At 44.9% G+C, this 11,635-nt stretch overlaps 1 long non-coding RNA gene across 2 annotated transcripts; it reads left to right on the forward strand.

The window, feature by feature from the left end:
* Positions 1-453: 453 nt before the first annotated feature.
* Positions 454-6,405, forward strand: LOC114891709. Of its 2 annotated transcripts, XR_003792585.1 has the most exons (4): positions 454-586; positions 1,616-1,691; positions 2,679-2,809; positions 5,823-6,405. It is a non-coding gene; the product is annotated as an uncharacterized LOC114891709 (long non-coding RNA). The 2 variants fall into 2 exon arrangements; XR_003792583.1 differs by lacking the exon at positions 454-586 and having other exon boundaries at positions 920-1,691.
* The last annotated feature ends 5,230 nt before the right edge of the window (positions 6,406-11,635 follow it).

The raw sequence follows: 11,635 nt of genomic DNA on the forward strand, positions 1-11,635 counted from the left end.
CTGTCATATTTAATAGGAATTATAGTCTTATTATTGGGGGGGAGGGGTTGTGTCACGGTACGTCGAGTTCGGGAGTCGAACTCGCCACCACTGGCCCTGAGAGGTTGGGCCGGGTCCCCACTTCGGGCCGGTGGGTGTGGCCAGGGGCAGCCGATGACGTGCGTACGTGCGTGCGTACATGCGTGCGTGCGTGGGAGCGTGCGTGCGTGAGAGCGTGCGAGTCCACGGGGCGGGCCGCGCGCGCCGGGAGTGTTTCAGCCCGGCCCCCGGCTCATTGTGGTCGCCTCACGCCGGCCCGAGTTCGCAGCAGCGCTGGAGGCCCCGGGCCTGTGAGCACAAAGAGGGAGCCGGGGGCCGGACGATAGCGTGGCGGCGGCAGCTGGGGCCCAGGCCAGGCCCCCTCCCCTCAGCCTCCCGCCTGCCCGTCTGCCCCGCCCCCGGCGGTGGCGCCGCGCCCCTCCCCCAACCGCCAGACTAGCGCGGTGCGGGGCCCGCGCGCGAAGACATGGGGGAGAAGCTGGAGCTGAGGCTGGAGTCGCTCTTGGGGACCGAGCCCGCCGTCTCCCCGTGGCCGCTGCCGGTCTACGTAAGTGCCGCCCGTCCCCTCCTCCCGGACCCCCGCTCCTGTTCCCCCACGGCGCGCGCTGAGCCCACCGGGAAACGGAGCGACTCGAGTCGCCAGACCCTCTTTGGAGCCCCCCTTCCCGCCCCGCCGTGGTTCTCCGCGGCAGTTTCCAGCCCCCGCGCGCAGGGTGGGCAGAGGGGAGCCGGCGCCGGCCGGGGGCGCCGACTCGGCCGCGGGGACCCCGCGCTTCCGAGGGGCGCCCGAGCCGGTCTGCGGTTGGCTCTGCAGGGCTGGGGACCCCGGTCCCCCCGGGCCTGGACTGCCGGCGGGCTTGCCCTTCTGTACTTTAGGATCTGACACGTAGGGTTTCTTTTTCCTGGTAGTTTATTCTTAGCTCTGTCAACGTACTTAGTTTTTAAAATTTGTTTTTATTTTTCAGGGCACCCTTTCCTCCCTCTCTCCAGTTTTTTTGTGTTTCTCTTTTGTTTTGTTTTAGTTAGGCATTTTGTCCCTCTGATCTTGAGTGGGTGGGCTGGCAGGACACTTGGAGAGGAGGCGTTCTGTCCCCTGATCTTGAGTGGCCTTTGGAAAATGACAGGCCAGACGGAAATTTACACAGGCGTCCGGTGATTCCAGAAATGCAGGGTGTCCGGCTAGGTGGGCGCCCGGCCTGTCGTCCCCCGTGGCGGCGTGGTGCGCGTGTTCCTTGTCTCAGGGTTTACGCTTGGGCCCCGCAGCCCACCTTCCAAAGGGAAAGCGCAGCGGGCGCCTTGGGCCGGCGCCTTTGGGGCGCCCTTTCGTGCGTTCGGCTTGCGGGGGACCGGCCTCCAGGCGACCCGGCGGGGAAGCCCGCGCGACCCGGCCGTCGCGCGGGCTCCGTGTGTGTCAGTTTGTGGAAAGTGTGTCGCGCGCGGCCGGGGTCGGGGTCGGGACGCTGGGACCACCTGGGAGCCGATGTAGAGGGATATGATTTCCATTTTCAAGGCGCATTCATCCTGTGCAGGGAGACAGCCTAACATAAAATTTGCCTAACAAAAAATATATTAACAGGTGGAAAGACTATCTCCCAGTTGAACAGCGGATGCCTGAGACTCGTTTCATTGCTTTCAAAGTTCCTTTAAAAAAGGTGAGCAAAAGTTAATACCATATTCTTCCAGAAATCTGAATTCACCATATAGAGCCCTGGCTCTCAACCCCGTCGTACTCCATTTTCCCGTTTTATAGCAAATACTTTTTAATACCTCTTTTACTATCCAGAAATGGGATTCATAGACAAATACAACCAACTTTTGTACTTAATTAAAAAACAAAAAAAAACCAATGCAATGCCCTAACTATAAATAAAGAATAAAGTAATTTATAAGAAAGTAATATGTATCTCAGTATGTAAATGTTTGGGGATGACTACACTAGAAATAAAGAAATAGTCGGTTACTTGTACCATGAATGCAATAAACTGTGGACTTTGATTGATAACGATGTGTCAGTGTTGGTTCATGAATTCTAACAAATGAAGCACACTGGTATGGCATGTTGGTAATGGGGAAGGCTGTGTGGGATGAAGGAGAGAGGGTATAAGTGGGAACTGTGTACATTTTGCTCAGTTTTGCTGTGAATCTCAAACTGCTCTAAAACTAGTCTACTAATTAAGAAAAAAAGTGTGTGTTGCTGACACTTGAATAACCAAAGAGATCAGTGGAACAGGGTACATGTATAAGCCAAATACATGAAAGAATATTTAGCAGTGAAAGCCATCCTTCCTATATGTAGATATTCAAGAAGTATTTATTTCTGTGTCTATTTTCAGGCACTCCGCTTGGAGCTGGCAATACAGTGGTAGGCAAAATTGATGTGGTCCCTGCCTTCTGGGAGTTTCGAGTCAGGTTAGGAGACCAACATGAAATAAACAAACATAGAAATAACTATATAGAAGTGAGCTTATTTTCTTCCGTCTAATCTCTCTGGAAGAAAGGATTGTAATATCGCTTGTAAGCTGCAGAGGAGGAAACTTTACTTTGAATCTCATATGTTAGCATCCCAGGGTTTGAATAAATGGATAATATAGTAAAGGATTTTAAACATATGTTCTTCCTCATTTTATTCTTTCTGACAGAGTTTTGAAAAGAATCTTGCTCCAGAAGAACGTTTCTCCCCCTTGGATCTCTTAACAAAATCCAAGGACAGAATGAAGAACTTGGGCTGATTATTGACTTAGCAAATACTCGCCGCTCTTACAAGCCAGAGGTAAATGGAAGGCGTAATTGAAAATGACCTTCTTTCTGATACTGTAATAATTCATAGTAGTTCAGTAGTTATCATCTTATGCTAAGGTGAGTCCTGGCCTTCTCTCATGGGTTCAAAAAGGGAAGCTAGTGGTTTCCTTAAATACACATTTGTAATTGCTGTTTCAAAATGAGATGAAAGATATGAATTGAACTATAGTATTTGGCAGTAGGCTCTAGATATGCTTAAGAAATTCTATAAGCTTCCATGTTCTACATTTTGAAAATGAAGTAAACTTTTAGTAGTTACAGTAGTATCCTAAAAAGAAAGAAAGGTATGTCCATTATGTCTTTAGCACTTATGTTAAGCAGTTGCCTGAGCATGTTTAAGCATCAGTGTAAAAGACAATTGTTCTCTAAGTTTTATGCTTCCTTTTCCTGATGCCTTCTGATATAGTACAGAAACCCATCTATTCTCTTGGCCCATGTAGGACATTCCAGTGCAAAAGAATTATCCTCCTTCCGACCTGTTCCATGGCCTTGGGAGACAGTAACACCTAATGTCTTTTAATATTTGTAGAGCAGTTTGCCATTTAGAAAGTTCTTTCATATCCATTGACTTAGTTAATCTTCACAGCAATCCTTTGCTCTTGAAGTGGAAGTAGTACTGATATCTCCTACTGAGTGCTTACCCTGCACTAAGCTCAGAGGATAGACAACTACAATTACTAATTTTACAGACGATGAAACTGACTCTCGGAAAAGGAAGAATTGAAATTTCAGCTCTGTTATTGCTTTTTTTTTATTGTGGTAAAATATAGAGAAATCATATTTCTTTTAACCGTTTATAAATATGCAGTTCAGTGGCATTAAGTACAGTCACAGTGTTGTGTAACCATCACCGCTGTCTAGAACCAAAACTTTTTCATCGTCCTCAACAAAAACTCTGTAACCATCAAACAGTAACAACCCCATTTTCCCTCCCACCAACCCTTGGTAACCTCTATTCTATTTTCTGTCTCTGTGAATTGGCCTATTCTAGGTACCTCGTGTAAGTGGAATCTGCAGTATTTGTCCTTCTGTGTCTGGCTTATTGCACTAAACATCGTGTTTTCAAGGTTCATCCATGTTATAGCACGTAACGAAATGCCATTTCTTTTTTGGCTTAGAAAATCCCATTGTGTGTATATAGACCATAGTTTGTTATTCAACGGTTGATTGACACTTGGTGGTTTTCCACCTTGTAGGTATTGTGAATCATGCTGCTATGATCATTGGTGTACAGATATTTGTTCAAATCCCTGCTTTCAGTTCTGTTAGATGTGCAGCGTAGGTAGTAGCAGAGTTGTTGGATCATAGCCTACTGCCAAATACTAAGCTCTACGCTTAACCTGTGAGAAAGTGCCAAACTGTTTTCTACAGTGTCGTCTTGTTTTTAAACAATTATCACAAATTTTAAGCATATACAAAAGTATAAAACTACTGTGAGTGTTCCTTGTATACCCATGAACTCATCCAGCTTTCTTATTTACCAACTGATGGCTGTCATGTTTTATCTATACCCCCACCTGTTTCACTCCATTCCGTATTATCTTGAAGCAGCTCCGAGACAACATGTAAATTACACCTGTACGTTTTTGGTACGTGCCTTTAAAATATAGGACTTTTATTCCTTAATATCATTTTTTAATATTAAATACCCAGGGAGTGCTCAAATTTGCAGTTGTCTCCTAAACGTCATAAAAAATTGTCTATAAGAATTTTGAATTAGATCCAAATAAGGTCCACACTTTGCCGTGGATTGTTAGGTCTCTGAAGTCTTGTTTAATCTATAGGTTCTCCCTCCATGTCTCTCTCACTTTTTTTTTCCTCCTTGAATTTTGTTTTTAAAGAAACCAGGTAATTTGTCCCATCTAGATGCCGATGATTACATTCCATGTGTTGGTAACATATTCTTCAGTCCTTTTATTTCCTGTAAATCGGTAGTTGATCTGAATGAAGCTTGCATGTTTTGTTTTGGCAAGACAGTTTCATGGGTGATGATGTGTTCTTCCATGGAGACGTATATAGTTGTGTCTTTCTGTGGTATTAGCAGTCACTGATGATTCATGCCTACATCCATTAATTCAGTTGAGGCTTCAAAGAATGGTGAATTCTGTTGTTCCTTTTTTCACTTATTAGCTGGGTATATTTGTACGAGGAGAAGATTCCCCTCATCAGCTGTTTGGTTGCTCAGTTGTAGAGGCATGATTCTCTTCTTTTATTTAACAGTTTTCAAAATAATGAGTTGATTCACAAATACCCTCCAGTGTTGACCAGTTTTGTAAAATTTTATTTATTCCTATCACCGTGGACTCCGTTACAGTTATTATTCTAACTGAGGCCCTACCTTTGGCCAGTTGGAGCTTCTCGGTGACTCCTGAGTCCTTTTGACATCATGACATCAGTTGTTTCTAGACTTTTTCAGTGGTCAGAGCTAGGAAATATGTACGTTTGTTTTTAATATTTTTAAAATATGTCATAGGTTCCTCCTGCTACTTTCCATTTAAATTCAGAACTAGAGAATTTTCACTTATCCTTTTCTGTCTTCTATTGATAGTCTACTTTCTCCCACCTCAAGAATACCAGTTCTCAACAATGCCTGAAATTGCCTCTGTTTCCTAATTCGAATCCAAGTTCTTCTGACTCTTATTCTACTACTCTCCTTAAATCACAGCCGCTTTATGGCCCTTGAAATGTAAGATAGAACATAAATGTAGGTAGAACTGTTTATATCATTTTGAGTTACATGTGCATTCATTCACATAGATTTGCTTTTCCTTTTGCATGCCTGGTAACTGTCCGTTCTGCAGTTTTAATGAAAATCAAGTGATAATTACTGGTTAAAGCAGCTTTGGAAAAAATGGCTCTCATCAGAATGACTGACATACAAAGTTTAATGTACTCTCCTGGTTTATATTCTGCCTTCTCTAATTAATTTTTTATTCTTTCCCTACAAAGGAAATAATACATATTTTCATGGTTTTGCCTTATAGGACTTACCAGAAACTCTTCCTTATTTAAAAATGTGTACAATTGGGCATCAGGTGTCAGATGACGACACTAGTTTTAAATTCCAGTGTGCTGTTAATGGGTTTCTGAAAGAACATAAAGATAACGGTGAGTTGCTTTTGTGTTTGTTTTTGTTTTTCCTTTACCTGAACTTTGGTATGCATTTTGAGTGGGGTTGGGGATTTTTAACATTTTTAATAGTTCTGACATTAGTGTCAAGTTGTGTTTGGTAACATTAAGGTGAAAATGTCAGACGGTGCTAATAGAGTACGGTGTTTTTCCTGTTTATGGTCACAAACAATTTAGTTTAGTTTGGAAAGTGATCTTTGTGAGAAATATGAACTGAGCTAGCTTACTTATCTCTTTTTTAAAAATTTGAATGGAAAATACATAAAAACATAAAAATGTTCTTTTGTCCTGTTTATTGGTTGAGAGGTGGAAGAAAAGGTTTAGACTCTCAGGTTCTTAGCGTACATAAAAGAGAAAACAAAAAGCAAAGGTTCAGAGTGAGACAGATCCCTAGAAGCAAAACAAAACAGAGTGGACCAGGTAGAGTGACTTCCTCATCATATATGTGTTTAAGATATTTTTGCTGCTTTTACCCTTCGGGTGCAAGTGAGGAAGAACACTACCACCTCTTACTCTTATCTTCAGACAGGAAGAACTTAAAAGGCTGGTGTTTTCTTGTTTCCGCTTTAAGATCTACTCTGTTGATAGTAGGTCTTAATAGCGTGTGAATTTTAAGGATCCACTTGCCTTTTTCTAGCATCTAACTATCAGAAGGAACATGGTGTTCGCCATGTTTTAAGACTGAGGAATCTTTTGTCTTTGGAACACCACTGACGCCCATGTGAAAGTGTTCATTTTGTCCTCTTTCTAAATTTAGCCTGAGGAGTGTGCACTTTATTAAATCAATGTAACAGACAGTAAATATTCCGTGTATATATAAAATGATGCACGTATATACATAAAACAGGGAGTAGGGGAGAGGGAATAGAGATGGAGGTGGGAAGATAGGGGATAGGAGGCGAGAGAGAGAGGGAGAGACTGGAATTTCAAGATAAATTTTCATTCTATAACCTGGTTGCTTAATGCAGGTACTAGCTCTTAAATATCTTCAGCCCTATTCACAGATCTTCCGTGTACTTTAGCTTTAAAACTTGAGAGGCTTGGCCTGTCCTGTGATAACCAGGGTGTCTAGAAAGGAGGCAAATTATCTGATGTGTTTAAACTGTAGTCACAGAAATGTTACCTCTTAAGACGTTAGGGCGCAGCTGCCGGCCTACTCACTTCCTCCAGGCTCCTTTGTGTGTGTTCTGTCTGTTCCGCGTGGGCTAGAAGATCCTTACAAGTGCATGAGAACACGTTTGTAAACCTTGATTGTTCACATGTTATACCAAGTGTAGTCCATTGCATATGCTGACTCCTCTGTGGGTCTTCTGCATGCAGTGGGCTACCTTCACCATGCTGTCTGCCATTGCAGTCTCAGGACCTTAGTTATGGTCCATTGGTGACTTCCTCTGCTGTAAGGCCCTCCCACAGATGCCAGGCTCACTGATAATGAGGAGGAGACTATACTACGCACTCCCTAGAATTGGTAGAGACTCAGAAAATGAATTGTTTCAGTAAACACCGAGAGCCTTATAGGTTTGTTGTTAGGGCACGGGGATACGGAGGTGAGTAGAAGTCTTTGTTCAGTAGCAACTTACAGTTGTCTAGGAAGAGAAACATGTAGTGAGTGTAAGTGGGTTAATTATGATAAAAGAATCAAGTGCAGCAGGAATATAGAGGAGAAATTGAGGAAGGCCTGACTGAGGAGACAGCGTTTGAGCTGGGCTTGGGGGAAGAGGATTTTGCCGGAATGAGGAAAGGACAGCCCAGGTATTGGGGACAGGTACAAAAGGCCCAGGGCTTGAACTTGTGCTCTGGAGGGGCAGCCTCTGGTGTGACTAGAGGGTAGTGTGAAAGGGCAGAGAAGTCATACATTCATTTTCAGCAGATATTTGTATAACACCTTGTAAGTTGAAGGCACTGTTCTAGGAAGTAGGAAGAGAACAAAGTTCTTGCCCTTACGTACTTTCCATTCTAGTGGGGGAGAGAGATGAATAAATAAGTCAATATGTGGAGTGTCAAGCGGTGGTAAATGCTTTGGAGAATAACAAAAGAAGATGAAGAGGTGAGGGAATGTGGTAGGTGATCAGGGAAGTCCCCTCTATTAAGATGTCGATTGAGCAGAGCCTTGCAGTGAGAAACAAGCCATTGGATATCTGGGAGAGTGGAGATGGGGTGGGAGGGTGTGTTCTGGGAGAGTGGAGATGGGGTGGGAGGGTGTGTTCTGAAGCAGAAGGAATAGTAGGTGCAAAGTCCCTGAGGCACGCCTGTGCTTGGCATGTTTGAGGAATAGTAAGGAAGCCAGTGTGGCTGGACAGGGGAAAGTGAGTGAGGGCAGGGCAGTAGAGAATGAGATCAGGGGAGGCTGGCAGGGCAAAGGAGGGAGGTGGATGATGTAGGTCCTTGTAAGTCATAGTTTGAACTTATAATTCAGTTGGAGAGACAGACTGATATTTGTTTATAAAGAGTTCTCAATGCTGTGCTAACAACCTGGGCTGTATTCTGTGCTAAGTGAAGATGTTCAAGCGACAGAGCAATCCAGCCAAGTTTATATTTTAGAAAGATAACAGCGTCACTATCCAAGACACATTGTAGGCTATGTATGTAGTACGTGTATAGTGTGCTGCTCTTCTATAAGCTACAGGATACCTGTTACGTACAAATACTTACATACAAGATACAAGTGTGAATGTAAGCACTTGGGAAATATCTGAAAGAACCACACAAGAAACTGGGAGAGTCGGACAACTTTCCATGTCCCGTATGATTGGAATGCTGAAGGGTACACACACGAACTAATGGACGTGTGCTACCAGCCTCCGGCTAAGGAGGGAAATTGCAGGCATCAGAATCCTCTTTACCGATCAAGCGCGTTAATCCGCCTGCGTGATGACAGTCATCTCGACACGCCACGCGGTGGCGCATGCGCGGTAGAAGGAGGTCCGCGAGCTGCGTGGGCTTGTGCCTAGGCGCCTGTGGTTCGTGGCCTTGTGCTGGCACCGGGGATGCCGGGTTGGCGACTTTGGCACTCCTGGCGGGGGTGACATGAGCCAGTTCGTCGGCCACGAGGAAGGGCGGAAAGCACATCCCGGAAAGGTAATACGCCTTGGCCCCTGGGCGTTGCCGGTGGAGCTCGGAGCCCCTGGGCCTGGGCTTCCGTCTCTTGTGCTGTCGCCTGTCACAGTGGCCCCCGTGCGCTGGCCCGTCCGCGCTGTGCTAGGGGGTGCTGGTCGTCTCGCGGCTCAGTTCATAGTAGCTGAAAGGGACAGTGTGTGATGTTCTGATTTCTCCCCATCGTTTTAAAAGGGAGGCTCTGGCCATTGCTCCTTGGGTAAAATGCAGCGGGACTGCTTTTTAAGATGGGACTGTCAGTGTTGGGGACCCTCCTTAATTACCAGGATGGAATCCCCTTCAGTTCCTCAAGCTGTGTTGTTTAGGCACAGAAAATGTGAGTAATAGGCACCGGAACTAAGTTTGAGTGAAAAAACGCACCGGTACCGCCGAGTTTTCCATCGAGACAGTTGATCTGTGTTGTCTCTTGGAATTATAAAGGGCGTACTGTTGCTTCCTAACCAGTGTCCTTTGAGAGCTCTACCTCTGTACGTTCAAATGATGAATTTTGAGGCTTTGCTCATACGTGTAGTAAACCCTTAAATTCCCTAAGACCTTCCTTTCCTCCGTCTCATACCCCATTAAGCCCGCTTCAGTTTATCTCCTGAATTTCTTCTGAATCTGTCAACTCTTCCTCAACGTCCTAATACTGAACTTGCCTGTCTGTTGCAATGAGGTCCTAACCAGTGTCCATATATCTTGTTTCCTTCCAATCCATTCTTCACACAAGAAACCTTAGAAGCAAGTTGGGACATTGCTCATAAACATGGCTCAAAAACATTGTTTTGAGAATAGAAAACAAACTGTTGGCCTTTAACACTCTGCGTGGTCTAGAATCCTGTCTGCTTCTCTGCTACGTGGACTCCAGCTTGGTGCCTCTCCAACTTTAATATGGGTATGCCTCTCTTGTGGATCTTGTTAAATGCAGGCTGTAATTCAGTAGTTCTGGGTGGGGCCTGGATTCTGTGCTTCTAACGAGCTCCTAGGTGACGGTGACCCTGAGAGCAAGGGTCCAGCTCCTGCCTTTCTCCCTTCTTTCTGGAAGAGCAGGACGTCTGCCCCCCCGGGAGGAGAAAACATCTGCAACGTGACTACTAGTAGCCAGCTTCCCTCACAGGCAAGGGACCTTTACCACTGCTCCCTACCATTTTGTCTGAGGCGCAGCAAGCCAAAACACTGACATGCTGAGGTTTGCAGCAAAGAGGAGGTTTATTCACAAGGCAGCCAAGCGAGGAAGTGACGTGACAATAGCTCTCAAATCCGCCTCCCCAAAGGCAAGGGGCTTGGGGTATCTATGGGATAAAGAAAAAAGAAGCAGGGCAGTATGAGGCACGGGGAGCATGAGGAAAGGTGATTGGGAAAAGGTGTGCCCATCATTGTTCTGAGCTGGCATAACTAGGCTACGGGGCTCAGCACATTCTCAGGCTGTAGTTTTCGGCCCTCTGATGGCAGGAGGTCAAAAGGCACTGGGCCAGGTGGAAGATCGGTGGTCCTCTCCAGTCTTAACCAGCTCAGCCTAACTAGACACAGCTGATTCCAAGTTCCTGGACAATACCCGGGGCAAACATCTTATTGCTTATGCTACGTGCTATTTGGAGGACGTGCAAGTGTTCAAGCTACCTTGAGGAGTGAAGACAGGATTTGACTAATCCTTACACATGGTTTCACCTCCAGATGAGCAGAAGAGGCCTGTAGGCTGAATCTGGCTCCTGGCACCTGGAATTGGAGGCAGATGGTTTAAAAACAGGCTCTCCCGCCCTCTGTGTTATCTTAGGTAGATAGACTACTGAACCTTCCTGTGCCTGTTTCTCCACCAGCAGCATGGGGACACTCAGAGTCCCTCTCTTGGGGGCTGTTATGGGGGTTCAGTGAGCTATAGATGCATGCACAGGCACACGGGAGACACCCAGTGTGTGTTAGCTTCATGCTTACTTTTTATTAGGAGACCAGTATTGTTGGAAGATTTCTGGTTTGGACAACAAATTAGATAGGTGGTCATTACTATAGTTTATGCAACAGCAATTCACATTACCATTTGCAAAAAAGCAGTTGGTTGTCCAGTGGGGATTATAAACATCCATTTACCATGAGCTACTGAACAGATACTTTACACAGTAACTACTTCAAGTACTATTTAAGATCAATTCTCTATGTTGTCTTAAGCAGTTGTTAACCCCCAATTTCGTGAATAGTACCAAGTAAGTCACTTGAACATCAGCTAGAGCAATCTATTATCACTTAGCAAGCCTAAAGCTATAGTTCAACAATTTTATTTACTGTTCTATGACAAAAATGACTCTCAACAGCTATGCCCTGGATAAGTAATCAGCTAAAGCTAGTTTGACTGACCAAATCTGATTTACTGAGTTAATAAGCCAGTTGATTTAGAAAGGTCTAATGCATATTTCTCATCCATTCAGCATTAAACTGTTTCCCATGCCTAAAATGTCTTTTTTCCCATTCGTACATATCCAGATTCCTACTTCTGTGCCGTAGGGCTTGGCTGAACTACAACTGCCTTTAGTGACACTTTTCTCACCTGCACAATTGGAGATAATTTTAGTCTCCTCAAGAC

Source organism: Monodon monoceros, unplaced genomic scaffold (assembly GCF_005190385.1).
Source record: "Monodon monoceros isolate NGI ecotype Baffin Bay Population unplaced genomic scaffold, NGI_Narwhal_1 Contig859_ctg1, whole genome shotgun sequence".
Lineage (NCBI taxonomy): Eukaryota > Metazoa > Chordata > Mammalia > Artiodactyla > Monodontidae > Monodon > Monodon monoceros.